We start from the raw sequence: 11,572 nt of genomic DNA on the forward strand, positions 1-11,572 counted from the left end.
TTATTTTAATAATTATAAGCCTACTGCATGCAAACGCCTAAACCGATACCAAGGAGGCAATGAGGACACCACTACCCTAAGAAAGGGGAATTATAGTTATATCAATAAATGGTAAATGGTAAATATTTTAGTATCTACCCAATCTAAGAGTAGGGTTCCTATCAGTAAATAGTAAGTAGTGACAACAGTCATAACAGTAATTCCAGTAATACCCCACCTGAGTACCGACTAAACGTATTTACTAATTATTTAGTTATTAAATTTTTGATTAGTTTGTTTTTTTCTTTCTTAATTATTCATCTAGACTCCATGTTTTATCCATAATTCCCTCAATTAACTCTTTTTTTCTATAGCTTTATTTATTTTATTTATTTTTATTATTTTATATATTTTTAAATTTAATTTTGATAATTTACTTCTTTTATTTACTTAATTCTACTTTTCTTGATTGATTTTTTTTAACTATTTTAAAATTAGTAGACTTCGTTCATTTTATAGATTTAATTTATTTGAAATTTATTTTTTTTCCAATTTTGCTCTTTGCAGAAAACTAACCCGCAAGGAGATGTATATATTTTTTCTTTTCCAAATCCATACCTTACCTGTTTATGTTTTTCAATCTTACTATCCTTCAATAAACAGTTTATCAAATGCATGTATACAAAAAAATCCATCCAATTTACAAATTTTAAACCAAATGGACACATGGTACAAACACACACACATTCATTCAATCTTTAAACCACAACAGAGATCATATTTGAAAACTAAATTTATTCATAATGCGTCTATAAAACACCATTGCATGCATAAGATATATTACTATAGGTCTTACCTTCCTAAAGAATTCAAAAAAAATCTACACGCGCGAACAAATCAACTTCAGATGACCAGAAAACACAAACAGGTTGCATGCACTATCAGTAGTGGGTTACAGTCTGTTTTTGTCAAACCAATGATTTCTAGAAGTAGATTTGTCACTGAAGTTTAGGTTAAATGAAGGTAGACCTTATAAGAACCTAAATGAACCTTAAAAACATAATAAATTTAAGAATCAAAATCAGAAAAGGGAGAAGAAGGTTAACATACCTGCACAGTTTGAAGGTGCAGCAGAAATAGAGCTTGGTTGAGCTCGATTTGCTTCTGTTTTGGAAAAGAAGTTGGGGATAAGTGAATAGCTTAAAAGGAACCTAAACATCATTAGAAAATCACAAAAAAAGACTTACCTCTCAAAAAGAAAGGTCTACACACCTCTGCACCCTCACAGCCTATCACTCCTTTCCTCCCGATTCACACTCTATTTTCACTTCTGCACTCTCTCTCAAATTCTTTAGAGTAGAATTTTACAATATTTTTTTACAAGATGGATATTACAGTAAGTCTTATTTTATAATATAATTTATGAAATCATTGAACTCAAATAAAAAATCATAAACTATTTATAGTAAATAAAGAATTGTCGTTATTTAAAATGTGATGAGTAAGAAACAATTTTATTGAGATAACGTTAAAAGTTAATCACACCGCAATATATATTTTTGAATTATAAGTAGCAAAAACTTGATCTTTTAATCTTTTTAATCTAAAAAATTCTCTAAACATTTATATGGTTTTACCCTTTCTTTTAATGTTTAGAAGATGAGTTTTCAAGGAATTCAGAATTCAAGACGAGGACGGTGAGTGCTATTTGAACAACGAAGCTCAAAAAGAAAAGTGACTTTAGGAAATGACATAGATGGAAATAGCTTTAAATATTTTTTGCTAACTATTTTTTAATTTCATAATTTTTATCTTTAGAGGACTAAGTTAATGATAACGGTTAACCAAGTCCACCCTCTTCACATTTCTTTACCATACCCTACATACATATGTACGTATAGTTATTTCCTTGATAATTGATTAAAATTAGATAATTAAGTATCAAATACTTCAGAATATAAATAAATTTGTCAACCATACAAGTATAACACCATAAATTTTTGTCAAAAAATTATAAAAACAAAACTTAGAAGATCACAATCACTTAATAATTTTTGTTTCAAATTAGTGATTTAGGAATAAAAAATAGGCAACAAAAATTAACCAAGTTTTTAAGTACACATTTGATTTATATAAAAAAGTGTGTGGTAAAGTTAATTTTTTTTTATTTTGTCATAATACTATTATATAAGAGAACTTCATCAAAATCCTTACAAGATATCATATTCTAATTTGGTAGAAATTTGTGATATCCAATTAGAATTTTTTTAGCCTTCAAATGCATTTGTTATTTTCTGAGAAACAATAGTTTATTAAACAATTTGATATTTTTTCTAATATTCAAAAGTCTTGGCTTCATGAAAAATATGATCATTAATTTTTTATTTGTTAAGTATGAATTGTTGATCAATATGCTAAATTTTTTATTTCATCCCTAAATTCTCATTATTTCTTTTCATAGATTGCTTTGTTTTTATCACTTAATGTGATACATTTTTTTTTTGAAAAAATCGCCTACTTTATCATAATGTGATTAGTTATTTTAATTTAATATTTTAGTTAAAATCATATATCTGTATACCAATATATAAAAATTAGTTAAAATTTAATATCGAAAACAAGATCTAAATGTTAATAAAAATTCTAAGATACCTTCTAAAATCCTACTTAGTGTAATATAAAAAATATAAGTCAATAATGATAATATTTTAAACTGTAAGCTAAAAGTTTACATTGTCACAACATCTAGCATCTTGTGAGCAAAATGATTGAATACTCGTACAAACATTACTTTGTAATATTAACTTAACTTATTACTGATCTTGTAAGTTTAATAATTACTATACATGAAATCCAACATAGTCCTAACCTCTCGTAATCATCACTCTAACTTAGTGATTATGTAGATGAGAAGTTTCATCTTTCATAGTATATATCGACTATACCTAAAATTCAGACTGCATGATCATGTTTTTTGGTTAATGGCACGAGCTTGATCACCACTTTCAATTGGAATCTTGATGTACGTGTTATCTTCCATCGCATTGTGCACAAATCCTTACATTGCTTGCGGTAGAATTTGTAAAGGCTCTGGGTGAAGAGGTGGTAGACAACAAGGCTCTCTAACTAGTCATCGTTTGTTCAGGTTCTGTGGTGGCCATGCATTGAATGCTTTTATGAAAACTATGTGTTGTTGTATGATGGGTGATGATTAGACTTGAAAATTTGTGTTTGGATTTTGGGTTTTGGCGAAGAGAAAGAAAACTCTTTGGAATTAATGATAGAAGAAATAAAGGATAACTAATATGAGTTCTTATGTAGCCATCTAAGAAAAACACATCTACAATGGAAAAGGATATTGGTATGAATAACACAAGTGAAGTCTTAAGGCGTGGAAAAGAGTGCAGCAAGGTCTCCGGTCCTGTAAGATTTTGCTAGTACAGATCTTCTCCAAAGTATTCTCCTTTAAATCTTAAAACTTGAGATTTAGATCGTAGAAAATATTAACATAGAACACCTAGATTTTATATTTGTGCCTGAAGATTAAGAAGAATGGAAAGAATTTTTTTTTCGTTCTTTGAATGAATAGAGGCTAAATGCATACCCTTGAGTTTAATCTATAATAAATAACTTAAGATGTTACGTAGACTTTGGAAAACCAACTTTTCACTATACTTCTTTGTTGCACCAATCAAGAAGATTAAGTTTATTTGAAGAACAATTGAATTGTGATGGGAGCATAAATAACATACAATTGAGTATTAATATAGGTCGTGGAAAATATAGGTTTTATTACGATACAATTTATAAAATCTTTGAACTTAAATGAAGAATTCATCACTATTTGGGATGCAATTTTATTATATTTATGTGATATCTTACTTAATATATAAATAAATGTAAAATATAGTTTGTAATAATAAAAGAAAAAAAAGAGAAGAATGGAATAATGCCTGTGTGGTATGAAGTATGTCTTTATTGATATGTGTATTGCATCAAGTATCTCGTTAGGCTTTTTATCTCTGAAGGGTATCTGTTCCCCTTGCCCTTTCAGGTATTTGTTTCCCCTTCCCTATCTTGTCTGAAAAGATGTAAAAGAACCGCTTTAAGTGGATGACGACGTGCCCTCTAACGAGGGTGGTATCGCACTATCTGTAGGGGTCACTCGTGGTTAAGTAATATCGTGACTATAGATTTTGTTAGGACCATGGTCATAGATCGTACCATGGTTTGGCCAACCGGAAGTAGGTTTGAGCAAATTGCCATATCTATATCTGATTTGGTCATTCCACTTGGGTAGTTAAAAATCTGTATCTACTCTCAGAGATGAAAGTTTGTAACGACTTCGTGAAGTATGACACGAAATATCTACGCATTTCATGATTTAATTAATTTTCTCTATTATTTGGCATGATATGTGTATATTTGATCTTTTGTGCTAATGTACTAATTTGATATTCAAATACATGATTTCCTTTTCTAATAATGAGTTAGGTAAACAAGGAAGATAGACGGTGAGATAAAATAATAAACTTTTGAAATTTTATGATGTTAATTTAATATTGGTTTCCTTACTGAGCATATGGAACTCACTTTTGCCATACCCCCCCAGATGAGGAAGAAAATGAGGAACCGCATGCAGACCTACCATTGGAAGTCTATGGGATCTTGTGGATCCATAAGTTTGAGTGCATGACTTTTCCCGCATTATGATGAATTCCAGTAGCATTCTGAAAGAAGTGGCCCTTATGTTTTATATTTTGTTGCCACTTCTGGTCTCTGTGATGTATGCATTTGGAACATTATATATATTTGTGAGGGATTTGTTAAGGTTTGATTCCGCTTCATAAATATTATCATGCACTCATTATTCTGAATATATATCTAACATCCATTTGCCTTAATTGGCACCTGGGATGTCACAAAGGGTCAATCCAGAACTTGTCATCATATTATTTTTGTCAGAAATATAAAGTATCAAGCATTTAAAATAGATCACCAAATGAGCATACAACAAGATAAATCACAAAATAAGCATAGAGTCCATTTAACGATCTTAATGTACTAGAAAAGTACTTAGAAACATAAGTAAAAATACGAAGAAATCCTTACCGGAATTGTGTTGATCTAGCTATTTAGAAGTGAAGAAACACTTATAGGAATTCCTTAAGAAAGCTTAAAATCTTCCACTCTTCGTCTCCTCTCTCTCTAAAAACTGCTCTTTCTCTCTCTAGTTTTAGGGAAATTTGAAGAAAAATTGACAGACGAATTTGCATGAAGCGTTGGCAATCCGAGTGGTTAAAAGGATGTCATGGCTTCGGACCCTATTTAGTGTGGTCGTCCGACGTGACGGGTGGTCACGTCAGCTAGGAGAAAGCTTGCTGCCAGTTACACCTAGTGCGCATCTCTTGGGCACACAGTGCTCACACACTGCGTAGCATGGCACGCACAACCTACGCACCTGCACCCTACCGCGCGTAGGTGCCTATAGGGAGTCTTTACAGTTAATATTTCTTTTAAAGGTTTAGATTTAATATTAAATTTACGAGCAAATGCACAAGAGATAAAAGAGTGAGTAGCACCTATATCGATCAAGGCCTTGACAAAAGTATTATGAATAGAAAGCATACCCTGCATAAGGACAGGAATGGGGAGGGCATTGTGTTCATCTAGATGGTACACACGACCCTAGGCTACATATCTGGCCATGTATTTTGGTTGCTGAGGGAAATCTTTTATAAAATGTTGGGTGCTTCCGCAAAGATAACAGGTGTGATTGATACGCCAACAGGGTAGATCACCATGCGAGCGACCACAATGCTGACATGGTTGAGATGGTTGGGTAGGCTATCCAATAGGTGGAGGTAGGGCAGGGGGAAGGATAACTCAGGTTCGTTTATCTAGGTGGCTACTTACTGGGTCAGGCAATCTTCTTCTAGGTTGTTGGGGTTGTTCTTATTGGATACGAACTCGGGCAATGCATTGGTGCCATACCGAGATGAGGTCTTCAGCCAACTGGGCATGTTCTAGGACCTTTGCATATAAGCTAAGTCTTAGCATTGCAACCCAGCCATAGATATCGACACGAAGGTCTTTTAGAAACTTCCTACCTTTATGACTTTTGGGGGTGACCATTAGAGAGGCAAACCTAGACAGTTGGACAAATTGGGCTGCATATTGGGCAACTGTCAGATTTCCTTGGCAGAGGTCATGAAATTCCTCCTCCTTTTTCTCTTGAACATAGGTTGGAAAAAAGTTATTAAAGAACGCATCCATGAAAACTTTCTGGGTGGTAGGGGAAGGCAAGACTTCTTTCTTAAGTCGCCATAAGTGTTCTACTTCACCATTCAACGTAAAGGTTGCTAGGGGGACTTTTTGTACCTTGGTTAGGTCTAAGGCAGAGAAAAGTTTCTCTATCTACAGTATCCAGGCTCGCATACTAAGGGGTCAGGGCCACCTTCAAAGTATGGCAAGTTAAGTTTCTTGAACTCCACTATGATATAAGAGATGGACCTCTCAGCTATTCGGTACTCCGGGGCAGGGTGTTGACAAGGGTTGGCTTTGTTCTATCCTATGACGGCGATCAATCCTTGGATAGCTCGGAAGAGTTCAGCAAACTCGACCCTAGTAAGATGGTCCTTTACCTTAGGTCTTTCGCTACATTTTACAGAAAGTCTCCCTCATGTCATTTTTACAAAAAAAAGGAAGACACGAGTCGGTGGTCTAATTTGAAAAAGATGACTTATTTTCCTAAATATCCTTAGGGTCTTTCTACCTACAGCCTCAGTTGTAAGGGATTTGGTCCGGGTAATTGCTCTGATACCATTTATGACATCCTAAATGCTAATTAAGGCATAAAGGTGTCAAATATAGAAACAGATTATGAGTGCATGATAAAAATTATATACAGCGGAGTAAATTTTTATAAATTCCTTATATAATATATGAGTTCTAATTACACATATATATATATAACTGAGGCCAGAAGTGGCAACAAAATACAAAAAGTGTCACTTCTATCATTATGTTATTGGACTCATCAAAGTGCAAAAAGAATCATGCACTCAAGGTTTGTAGATTTACAGGATCCTTATAGACTTCAAAGGGTAGGTCAGCAGACGGTTCCTCACTATCTTCCTCATCCGAAGGGAGCATGGAAAGAGTGAGTTCCATATGCTCAGTAAGAAAAATAGTATAGCATCATAAGATTTAAAAGGTGAATAATTATATCATAATACTTACCATTAGGTTATGTCAGAGTCCTATCCTATCTTATGAAAATAATTTATTTATGAAAAAAATATCATGTCATAGCCACCATAATCAAAATAAAACATCATATTTGACAATAGAGAAAATCAAATAAATCATGAATGCTCAAATTTTCGTGTCATGCTTCTCGAAATCGTTCTGACTTCCATCTTTGAAGGCAGATACAGATTTTTTACTACCCATATGAAATGACCAGATCAGATACAAATAATGGCAATTTGCTTAGGCACATTTCAGGCTTACCAAACCATGGTATGACTATGACCACGGTCATACCGACCATAGTGGTCCTATAAGATATTCTATAGCCACAACAGTACTTAGCCAAAAGTGACCCCTAATAGATATTTACGTCATCGCTCATACCAGAGGGTATGTTGTCATCCACAGGGGTCCTCTGATGTCTTTCTAGACCAGATGGGGGAGGGAGAAACATATATCCCTCAGAGATAAAATGCCTAACGAGACACTCAATACAAATGCAAACATACTTCGAACTATTCGGGCTTCATTCCACTTTTCTTTTCTTTACTTTTTCTATTTTCCAGATAACATCACCGGTTTCATATTATTTTATTTCCATGCAAATCATCAAGTGCTTATAAATCACATAGCATGCTTGAAATTAAGAATAATTCACTTTATTAAAACTATTAAACATAGAACATACAAACCGCACAAAATAACAGATTCATTATTTTAATTTTTCTAGAAATACTCCTTAAAGAAATACTAAATTCCTCACCAGAACCTCGAACTTTTTCTACCCCATTCTTCTTCTCCTCCTTTTCTTCTCTCTCTAGATCACTCTTTCTCTCTCTAAACTCTTAGAAGGTGGAAGAATGAAATGGAAGTGAATCGAAAATGGGGGTAAGGGTCCCTAATTATAGAAAATATGGACCGTGGGATTTGCACTAAGTGGTGAAATTCGGTAAAGAGAGAGTATTGAATGGAAAATGATCATTTGATGCGACATAAAAAATAGAGGAAAACTGTTTTCCTCCACTGGTGGCGGCACATCCCAAGTGGTGGCATACTGCCCAAGGAGCGCGGTGGCACATTACTCGAGGTTGTAATGTACCTCACCTGGCCGACGTGCGCTGCAAGCCTAGCCTGCAGGCACCATGCCATGCGGAGGAGCTAGCCTGCGCGCACGCAGGGCCGCCGTGCATAGGCCCCAGGTGTGCAGGCCTATCCATGCAAGGTTGCTGCGTGGACAGTATGCGCAGAGTGTGCGATGTTTGGCTCTGTCTGCGCACGATGTGTCGCGCTCAACTGGACCTGCCTGTGCCCAACAAGATGCACATGCAAGATTGATCATGCGCCTCGCGCAGATGGGACATGGGCACTGTTCGCTCATCCTTCGCTTGCTCATGCGTGCACGCTCGAGCACAGTACTCGACACCCGCATAGGCGACTTTCTCTCGTGTATGTTTTCCCGCAAGATTTTTTTTTTCACTTTTTCTGTTTTCTCCTAAAAATTAATTATTTAAAAAATAACAATAATAATAAATTAAAATTAAATAAAATCAAAATAAAATAACAAAATCGGCTTAAGATTGGAATTACAAATTACGATATAAAGCTGTAAAATAAAATTAAATGAGTTCAGGTGGCCTTAAGGTCTAAATAAATAGGGGTTCACCAAATACAATTTATCATGGTGGTGAGCAGGGTGTTACATGCAACCTGATGAGTACGACAATGACCATGACAACTACAACTGTTATGATGAGTACAACTATTAAGACAACGAGTATTACTAATAAAAAGCTGACAACATATCTTTGTGGTGGAATATAATTGGTAATTTAAAGTACATCTCAAATAATAATCCAAAAAATTCAAAATTAAACATCATAATACTCGATTCCTAAGGGTAATTAAACCCACTAGACTATATCAGTCCATTATTATTGTTGTTCTTATCTGATTATGGCACCATCATCTCTATTTGTTCTGTATTAACAAACCCTACATAAGGCTGTTGTTGTACTTACAAATTCATCTCGTCAATGAACCACACCTGCACTTGTTGTAGCTTTTTCACTGGAGAATCCTCCTTGATTTGAGCAAACGTCTCTTCGAGACCCTTCATGACTCCTTCCTCTATGGCCCCCTGAGGCTGAAGCGACTTATTAAATGTTTCCATCCTCTTCTGGATTTCATTGAGGTTTTATTCAATGAGCCAACCAAAATCATTGAGATAAATGATATTGAGTCGGTCGATGGGCTTCCTGATAAGACTTTAGAACATAACATGTGTGATCTCTTTCTCGTGATTGTCCATGTGCTGCTTCTTTAGTTGGTCAATTGCCTTGGTGATCCTCTAGCGTAGGAAGCTATCTTGATTCACTATCTTCTTACTCTGCTCCATCTCGGGCATCCTCCTAAAGTCAATAAGCACATGTTGGGCTCCAAAATAGGAAGGCCAAATCTCTAGTTGAGAGTCATAAAGGTTGTAAATGATTGCACAAGCTTTGACATCATAAAGAGTGTTGAGTTCACTCACTTTCTTCATCAGCCCCTTCTTCCTTTTCTTGAATGTGGCTTTTCTTATAGAGTCACTATTTATATAGGCAAACTTAACCTTCTTTCTAGTCATTGTGTTTTGTCGTGTTTGGTCAATGAGCAGGGTAGGGGGTATATATAGAATGAGACAAGGATTGAAGAGTTATTAGTAAGGAATTAGGAGTAGAGCACTGTAATATGTAGAATATACCATATGAGTTATGATGTGGTGCATTCTACAACTGTAAGTGGAATGCCTAAATTATCTCTAGAAATGTTATGTCTTTAGTAGGGGATATGGAAAAATATTGTAATTAAAGCTAATATAATTCACATAATTTAATTAATGGGTTGCTGTAAGGCTACACTTATACAAATCATTAAACCAGATTGTCCCTATTAATTAAAAGCTAATGCTTCACTGTAATGCAAGTATCTATCTACTCTCTCCTGTATCATTCCCAACCTATATTTACACTTGAAGTCTGCCATATATGGCAACTATACCCACCTCCCTATCTTACACACACTCACATATATTTTCTCTTAACCATCAACTAATGCTGCCACCGCCTTCCAAATCCAACTTAATTATATGTCTTGATCTTTGTAATATAGTAGAATATACCAAGTGAGGTGTGATGTGGTGCATTCCACACCTATAAGTGGAATGCCTAAATTATCTATAGAAATGTTATATCTTTAATAGGGGATATGGAAAAATCTTCTTATAAAAGTTAATATAATTCACAGAATTTAATTAGTGGGTTTTTACAAGGCTGCACTTATATAAATCATTCAATCCTAACTTTCCCTTTTAATTAAAAACTAATTCTTCATTGTAATGCATGTATATATCTACTCTCTCCTCTATCATTCCCAACTTGCATTTACAATTGAAGTTAGTCATACGTGGCAACCATACCCACTGCCCAATTTTATACACACTCACATATATTATCTATTAACCCTCCATAAATACTACCACCACCTTCCAAATACAACTTGATTATATGCCTTGATCTCTGTAATATAGTAGAATATACCATATGAGGTATGATGTGGTGCATTCTACAATTGTAAGTGGAATGCCTAAATTATCTCTAGAAATACTATGTCTTTAATGGGGGATATGCAAAAATTTTGTGATTAAAGATAATATAATTCAAAGAATTTAATTAGTGAGTTATCGCAAGGCTGCATTTATACAAATCATTTCATCCTTATTGTCCTTTTTAATTAAAATCTAATGCTTCACAGCAATTCAAGTATATATCTACTCTCTCATGTATCATTCCTAACCTGCATTTATGCTTTAAGTCAATCTAAACCATCAACTAATAACCACCTCCCTATCTTAAACACATTCACATATATTATCTCTTAACCATCAACTAATATTGCCATCACCTTCCAAATCCAACTTAATTATATGTCTTGATCTCTGTAATATAGTAGAATATACCATATGAAGTATGATATTGTGTATTCTACAACTGTAAGTGGAATGCCTAAATTATCTCCAAAGATGTTATGTCTTTAATAGGGGATATGGAAAAATCTTATGATTAATGGTAATATAATTAAAAGAGTTAATTATTGAGTTGTTGCAAGGCTGCACTTACACAAATCATTCAATCTTGTCTATCCCTTTTAATTAAAAGCTAATGTTTCACTATAGTGCATGTATATATCTACTCTCTCTTGTATCACTACTAACCTGCATTTACACTTGAAGTTAGTCATATATGGAAACCATACCCACCTCTCTATTTTATACATAGTCACATATATTATCTCTTAACCATAA

General features: G+C 34.1%; 1 pseudogene; it reads right to left on the reverse strand.

The window, feature by feature from the left end:
* Positions 1–9,228: 9,228 nt before the first annotated feature.
* Positions 9,229–10,047, reverse strand: LOC148255893 (agamous-like MADS-box protein AGL80 pseudogene; annotated as a pseudogene).
* Positions 10,048–11,572: the final 1,525 nt, after the last annotated feature.

The sequence above is a fragment of the Carica papaya genome, chromosome 5 (assembly GCF_054855325.1).
Source record: "Carica papaya isolate Zhongbai chromosome 5, ASM5485532v1, whole genome shotgun sequence".
NCBI classification, from domain to species: domain Eukaryota; kingdom Viridiplantae; phylum Streptophyta; class Magnoliopsida; order Brassicales; family Caricaceae; genus Carica; species Carica papaya.